Here is a 7,610-nt window from a genome sequence, read left to right as displayed (position 1 = left end):
TCTCCCAAGTCTGTGTCAGTTCCTCCTTGGGACCCGTCCCTGCAGAGGATGTGGGCATGGGGCATGGGGCCTATCCTGAGTGCCCACATTTGGTCCTGAGTGCCCACACAAGCCTGGTCTCCAGGCTTCTCCTTGGGTTGGTCACCTGCCCTGGCACTCGTGGGCCATAACAGAGCCTCTTGGGTTCTTCCTATCACCAGGTTTCTTTCTTTCTTTTTTTTTTTTTTTTTTTTTGGTAGAGATGGGGATTGAACCCAGGGCCTTGTGCATGTGAAGCAAGTACTCTGCCAACTGAGCTGTATCCCCAGCCCTCACCAGGTTTCTTGAAACTTGAGCTTTTTGCTAAGATCCCTGCCAGACGGTTGCATGGTGCACTTTCAATACTAAGGGAACAATTCCATCTATGTGTTCGACTCTTACAGATTTCTCCTCTCTTTCATAAAAAGGAACTTTGTCAGGAAGTTATTTCCTAAAAGTTGAAGGTAAAAATTAAGCTCCTGACATTTTACCTTACAGCTATCTCATGGGAATCAATAATAAAGCATATGACAAAGTACCAGCCCTGGGTGGGGATTGCAGTCCCTGGCAGGGACTTCTACATCTGGGCAGCTGACCATATCTTGACTTAAGGTTCTCAGGACACTCTGTGGCGCGTCCCTTTTTTCTAGGTAAGAAAACACCCAGAGCAATTCAGACACTACGGAAATCACAGAGAACAAGTGGCAAAGGTGAGGCTTGAAGAGTGGGCTTCTACGTGGAGAAAATGACCAGAAATTTCTGGCTCTCCCCATTTTTGAGGCTGCATGAGGCAGCTGCAGTAGGCTGTGACCCCAGCGTCCACATCAGTGGCCAACTCTCAGAGGACCCTGCCTTCAGGTTTGCCCTTATATGTCCCCTGTCCCCGTATCTGTCAGTCACACCCAGAGCAGGTCCTCTCCAGAATCACAGGACCGGGGAGTGAGCAAGACAAACAGAGCTTTTCTTTCCTGTTGCTGCCCATTCACGTTGTGCTATAGTTTTCGAGTGTAAGTGTGTTTTAGAATCTTTATTAGTTAAGTGGTGAAATCACATGACTGTTCTGCTGTTCTGCCCGCGGCGCATGCCCCTTTTCTGGGTGCGTTTAATAGACCAAAGGACAGTGAGAACCACGCCCCTCTCCCGGGTCAGGCACTTCTCCTGCATTACTCAAGAGCTCGGCTAGAGTGTTCGCCAAATCTCCCAGCAAACGGGGAGGCGCTGGAGCTCATCAGGCCTCTTTCAAGGCCAAGGCCATGGTCACCTCACTCTGTCACTCTGCCCCCATGAGAGAACCATCCTAGATACAGGCCTCGCTGTGACTACTCCCCTGCCAGGGCTCCCTTGCCTGGGACTTAATTAAACACAGGCTGCAGCTTCCAGGGGAGATGAAAAGGACCAGCAATCCCAAGCTTTTCTATATACAGGGCTCTTCCCCTTGAAGGTGCTATCTATCTATTTATCACCTATTAATTGTTTTTTTAAAGAAAGTAATTGATGCTCTCAGCACAGTTCAGAGCCAGGTGCAGACCATCTCTCCTTTCCCTTAGGAAGAAAGAAGCCTAGGGATGTAGGGTGGGAGGGCTTCTTGGAGAGATGGGTGTTTGAACCTGAACTAGAATGCAGAGACCAGCGATTCATTTTCCTTTCAAACCGCGTTATCTGTGCCTTTCCCTCAGGTATTCCTTCTAGTGACAACTGAAATCTGCCTAAGGACAACCGTCCAGGAGAATTCGAATGTCACAGAGCCCTCCTCAGAATGCAAGGAATCCTGGGCTCAGGGCTGGCCTCTGTCCTCTCCCTGCAGCTGGGGTGACCATATGTATCTCAGCATGTGAGTCCAGGAGGTAACTCATGAGAGTCCCTAACCAGGGCCCGACACACAGAGCCACTTCTTTGCTGGCCGATGACTGCAATCTGTAATTACTGTGCTGCATTGATTATTGGTAGGGAGAAGACATGTTATAATTTTTAAAAATTATATAAATTATCTTCTAGACTTTTTTTAAACTTTCTATGACTATATCTGCCTTTGTTTCTGCTTGTATAGAAATTAAATTTTTGCCTTTTCCTGCAAAATTATCTTTTATAGCCTGCTGGATTATGATAATAATACTTTGTACTTTTGCAGGGCCTTTTATCCGGGAATCTCAAAGCACTTCATAAACTTTAATTAATTCTTGCAACAAGCCCCGTGAGGTAGGTAAGTATTATTATCCCCATTTTACAGATAAGGAGAGCGAGACATTGAGAAGTTAAGTAATTTGCCGAAGGCCCCAAAGCAGTTAGTAGCTAAGTCTGAACAAGACCGCAAAACGCCTGTCTCAGGCCTCCCCCAGCCCCCGGGCAGGATTGATGAGGAGCCCTCGATCAATTGCAGCGCCCGTGTTAAGTACCTGTGGTAGGGCTTACAGGCGTTATGGGGTGTTACTTACGCTGACTGCTGGCGCTCGCCCCTGGGTGCTGGACTGTCTTCAGGCAAGCCGAGCAAGGCCTGCAAGCCCACTTCTCAGATCCAAGCTCCTGCAACACAGAGATCTCCTTTTCTCCTCACATTTGGATACAACCATGCCTGTGCTGTGGCCGAGCACGGTGCCAATGGCTTTTGGGCCTGTGCCAACTCCTGGAAATGAATTCATATTGCAACCCCCAAGAGACTATCGTTACCTGCATTTGACGGATGGGGAGAGCTGAGGCTCAGGAGGTGAAGTGGCACATCCAAGGTCACTCAGCAGAGCCAGGATGCCAAACAAGTTCTGGCTCAAAGATGAGGACTCCTGCCACCCAACCAGCTGATACCTGGGCCCCACTGGGTGGCAGGAAGGGTTACTGATCCCATGTTGGCATTCCCAAAGGGCATTGCTAGGAGAGAAAAGAGCTTTCCTGTTCCTGTGAGCCCGGCTGGGCCAGCAGCCTCTGTGGCTGGATGCATTACTCCTGAGTCCTCTCCAAGGAGGTCTGTGGTGTGCAAGTTTCCGAGAGGGCCTCATTTCTCCAGAGACCCAAGCCACCCAGCACACAGCTCTCCTGTCCGCCACAGCACCTGTCCCTGCTCAGTGGCTCTCGCTGGAACCCACTTTCCCTTGGGCCTGAGGCGCTGGCATGGCCCCATTGCTGCACCTTCTCCTCCCGGCGTAGCTGTGAAGTCAGAGAGCCCAGGTCTGAAATCTGGTCTGGGCTTGTGGTTAATCCTGGGCAAGCCCCAGCCTCTCCCTGCCTCAGTTTCCTCATGAGGAGAAGGAACAGTCATAGGATCAAATGACCCCACAGCGCAGAGCAGCCCTTCAAGGCCCGCATCTGTCAGAGGCTGCTCTCCCTCCCCAGGCAGCCGCCAGCCCCTCGGCCCAGCACCGGCCATCTTCCCTTGGTTGCCTCTGCCAGAATCCTGGCTCAGACCCTCTGAGACACCGCCGAACCTCGTTCAGGTCATTACAACACCCAAGTGGGCCATGACAGCTATTCACCATCCCATGTGGCAGCTCTTGGGACTGGGTCACCCTCTGTGGTATGTCACACTGTCTCTTTCAAATCCAGTGACTCAGATCTCTCCTCGTTAAAGCAGAGGGTTGGACTTAACGTGTGAAAGGCCTCGGAGCCGCAGAGCCCAGGGCTCCCAGGATTCTACCCTGCACCTGACAATGTGGCTCTACTAGCCCAGCCTTGGGGACAGAAGCGTTTCCTCCCCTGTCCTGCTGGGTGAGGGACAGGTACTTGCAGCCAGTCGCATGGCCTGAATGATTGGCTTCTCTCAGGCATGACAAATTTGAGAGATTTGGGGTTGGATTCTCTCCTTAAAGAGAAATAATGGTTACACAACATGGAAGTGTCCCCCAAGTTCCATAGCCCAGCCTGTCACCCCGGGCTTCTCCTCCCTCCTCCATCCAGACTCGAGTTTTCATTCATGGTGATAACGCCTCCCCAGGACACTTGAGGTCCAGGCCACTTGGCACTGAAGTTCCCCTCAAGGGAGAAGGCACGAGTGACCGGTCACCACTTCTGTCCCTGGTGTGGCTGTGGGTTCCTCAGCCCTAGGAACCATGAGCTGGGGGCAAGCCAGGCACACCTCTGGTCTTCTGCTCCTCACAGTCTCACCTGGCATGCCCCAGCTGCTTGCTTAGGCCTTGGCCACCTCCACCCAAGTCTGGCCCTGGGTGTCTGTCCTCCCTGTTCCCTGGGCTGGCTGCCTTGCCTTGCACCTTTCTTATTCGTGCGGTGGCAGAATCACATATATTTTTGCTACATACATGTGCCTAGACGGCCATGAGGACCTCCATATTTGGGTCAGGTAATCCTTCCACTGGAGGGAATTAGACTTCTTCACTGCCATGACTATCAGAAACTGCCACTGCATAAAGACAAGGGCTCTGGGTGTGTGGCCTGGTGTCCAGCATGGAATCCAAGTCCCATCATAAAACTGCGCTAATCACCAGTGCTGTCTGACGACCTGTCGGCCTCTCTCCTCTGGGGCCTGGTGGCTCCTCCTCCACCTGGCTTAGGGGCTCAGGGCCCAGGGCAGGGAGTGCAGATTGGTGATCATGTGTGAGGCCCTGGATTCCGTCCCAAGCACTGGGGGAAAGAAAAATAGGTAGAAGTGCAGACCCCAAAGAAGCAAAGCGTCCTCCTCTCATTTTTAAAAGTCACATTTATTATTCATGATCTTAAGAGTTGGAACTTGCTTATTACAGAAAATTTGGAAAATATAGAGAAATATGCTGTGAAAAATTTAGATCATCTGAAATGCCACCATCTGGGGCAATCTTAGGGATAAGTAGCATTTGCTGAGCTCTTGGGGGTGACAGGGAACACCCTCTCTGCAGCCTGGGGCCATGCAGGAGGTCAGGGCCAGTGCTTCTAACCTAAACTCCACCCCAGGAGGGAGGGCAGCAGCAGTCCCCCCAAAGCTGTTCACGTTCATGCCTTCCCTTCCAATATCCCATTCTCTATCCCCGACTTCTTTTTTCAGCAAACTTGGCCCAAACTGCACTATGTAGTGCTCTGCTTTCCTCCTTAGTCCTGACGTGTTCTTTGAAGACCATGTACAGTTCCAGGCTGTGGTGGTCCCGTGATTCACAGAATCATCCTCTCACAGTTGGATTCCTGAGGAGGCCATGGAGGGCTCTGTCTCTTCTGAAAAGCTGACCCCGTGCAGGCCACGCATACCGAGGGTTTCTGCCAGGGCTCAGTTTGTCAGGCAGGGTGGTGGGTGTGTCTGCCCGTAGTAAGGTGTTTAGCCCCAGGGGTCAGGATGCCCATGTTTCTTTTTGTCAAAGAGATCCCCATTATTAAAAATGCCAGGCGGCTCAATGGTTATGAGTTTGCTTTCTACGATGGAAGTAGAAAGTGGTGCTGGTGGAGGGACTGAATGTGATCCACACCACTGAGCTGCACACTTTAAACAGGTAGGTTTACGCTATGTGTGCGCATGCACTGTCAAACTGGGATGTCACGGCAGCAGGCCCAGGTCTTCTCTCCCTGATTCAGATGCACCTGCTGACCACACCTGCACACACTGTCCACTCTGCCATTCATCACATGCAGAGGGGATGCAACGAGGGGGAAGGGCTGCTCCTCCTTGCGGAGAGGGCTCCTTCTGGTGGGACGTGTGGGGTTTTCCCAGGTCCCATGGTCATTCCAGCAATGCAGTAAATGGGGAGGGTACCTCCATGAACCCCAGGGCTGATACTGATTGAAGGGAGATGTGTCCATCTCACCACCCTCAGAGGACAGACAGAGCTGGGTGTGGTCCCAGTAGTCTGACTACTGACTCACTGTCCTGTGGAGCATCCGAACACCCCACTTCTGGAACTAGGAAGGGTGGACTGTATTCCCAGGTTTGGTTTGGGAGCCAGTCATCTGAAAGCGGGTGTATTTTACTATGAAAACACTGCTACCAAAGGGAACTAGTTGCCCCATAGCCCACAAACCCACTCATGGATTTGAAAGAGGACACTGTGAAATAAACAAACACAACGGTCCTAGAACACCGATGACACCTGGTTTTTCCTACCCTCTGGGTACCCATGAGTCCATAACAGCAGGGGCATCCAGACGTCCCCAGATCTCATCCCACTTGCTCCTACCGGTGCTCCCACCCCTGAGAACAGCTGTGCCATCTCTGTCCAGGGGGCTCTGTCCACTGAGGTCATTCCTGCTGAAGTCGTCCCAAGGACTGTCTAGGACTCAGGGCCTACGGAGCTGGACAGCCACCTCTCCTTACCCTTTAGTGTAGATTTTTATTGTGACCCCCCAGGTGCTTGCTCTGCAGACTGAGGTCGAGGGAAGTATGTCTGTTCTACCACCTAGAATCAGGCCTGGATTCCCAGCGGGCCGTTCCACTGGGACTGTAAGATGTCCCTGAGCTTCAGGCCTGTCATCTTGACTGTGCCAAAGGAGAAAGAAGACCAGCCGTGAACACATTTCACAGGCTGGAAGGCTCTGGGTGGACGTGAACGGCAGGGAGCGTGGGAAGCGGAGCCTTGCGGCTTTGGGCACAACTTCTTCCAGGACCTTATTGTTGTTCTCTGTGACAAAAGTAATACTAGGTTGAGGAACGCCTAAACCCACTGCCACCTCAGAATAACCCCCTCCCCATCCAGACCTAGTGGTGAACTCCAGGAAATGTCAGATAAATGAGGATAACACACGCTTCTCCTGAAAAATGTTAAGTGCAGAAATATGGAGAGTGAAAGTAAACATTCATCTCTCTTCTATGAACTTATGATACAGAAATGGTATTGAGTTCACACATATTTATGATTATTATTAAATTATAGAAAGTAGGATACAGAAGTGATATTAGAACACTTTTTTTTTTCATGAAAATGACGGACAGTTTTTTAAAATATCAAAACATACAGCTCTAGAGTGAGGGCTTCACCATCATGTGGGGGCTACTAGAGATGGGAAAGCTCTAAAACCAGAGTCATGTGACATTGCTCGTCACCTTCTCCCAGAAGCCCCTGGTATCCCAAACACCAGGAATGCTGCTCTGGGACAGTCCTTCTGCAGCAACCCCCTGCACTCACCTCTCTGGGACCTGACACTATGTTTCTACACCACCGCTGTGACACCGCTGGACCCAGCACCTGAATTTGAACAGAAGTAGTTCTTCTTTAAAACAGAAGTTAGGCTCACCTTAGGGACTTTGAGAACAGTGCCTGGACACCATCTCCAAATAAGTTTCTGTTGGGATGGTCTGTGTTGGGGCCTGGGCACCAGCATATTTTAAAAAGTGCCTCAAGTGATTCTAATGTTTAACTAGGACTGTCCATTTTGGGGCAGCAAACTTGCCTGGGCTGTTCAAACAAACGACATTTTCATATTATCTCTTTTATTAAAATAAAACACGGGAATTAAATGAGAAATTGTGGGACACAAGAGCAACAGCATATGTCTGGGTCAGAGCCTCTGTGTTGGCTTCCCTTTGCTGTGACACTGTGACAAAATACCTCAGATAAGTCAACTTAAAAGAAGGAAAGATTTATTTTGTCCCATGGTTTCAGAAGTCTCAGCCCATGGTTGTTAGTAGATCCTATGGTTTTGGGTCTGTGATAAGGCAGAACATCATAGTAGAAGCACATGGTGGAACAAAGCTA

The sequence above is a fragment of the Marmota flaviventris genome, chromosome 14, assembly GCF_047511675.1.
Source record: "Marmota flaviventris isolate mMarFla1 chromosome 14, mMarFla1.hap1, whole genome shotgun sequence".
NCBI classification, from domain to species: domain Eukaryota; kingdom Metazoa; phylum Chordata; class Mammalia; order Rodentia; family Sciuridae; genus Marmota; species Marmota flaviventris.
Note: the sequence above shows the minus strand (reverse complement) of the source record.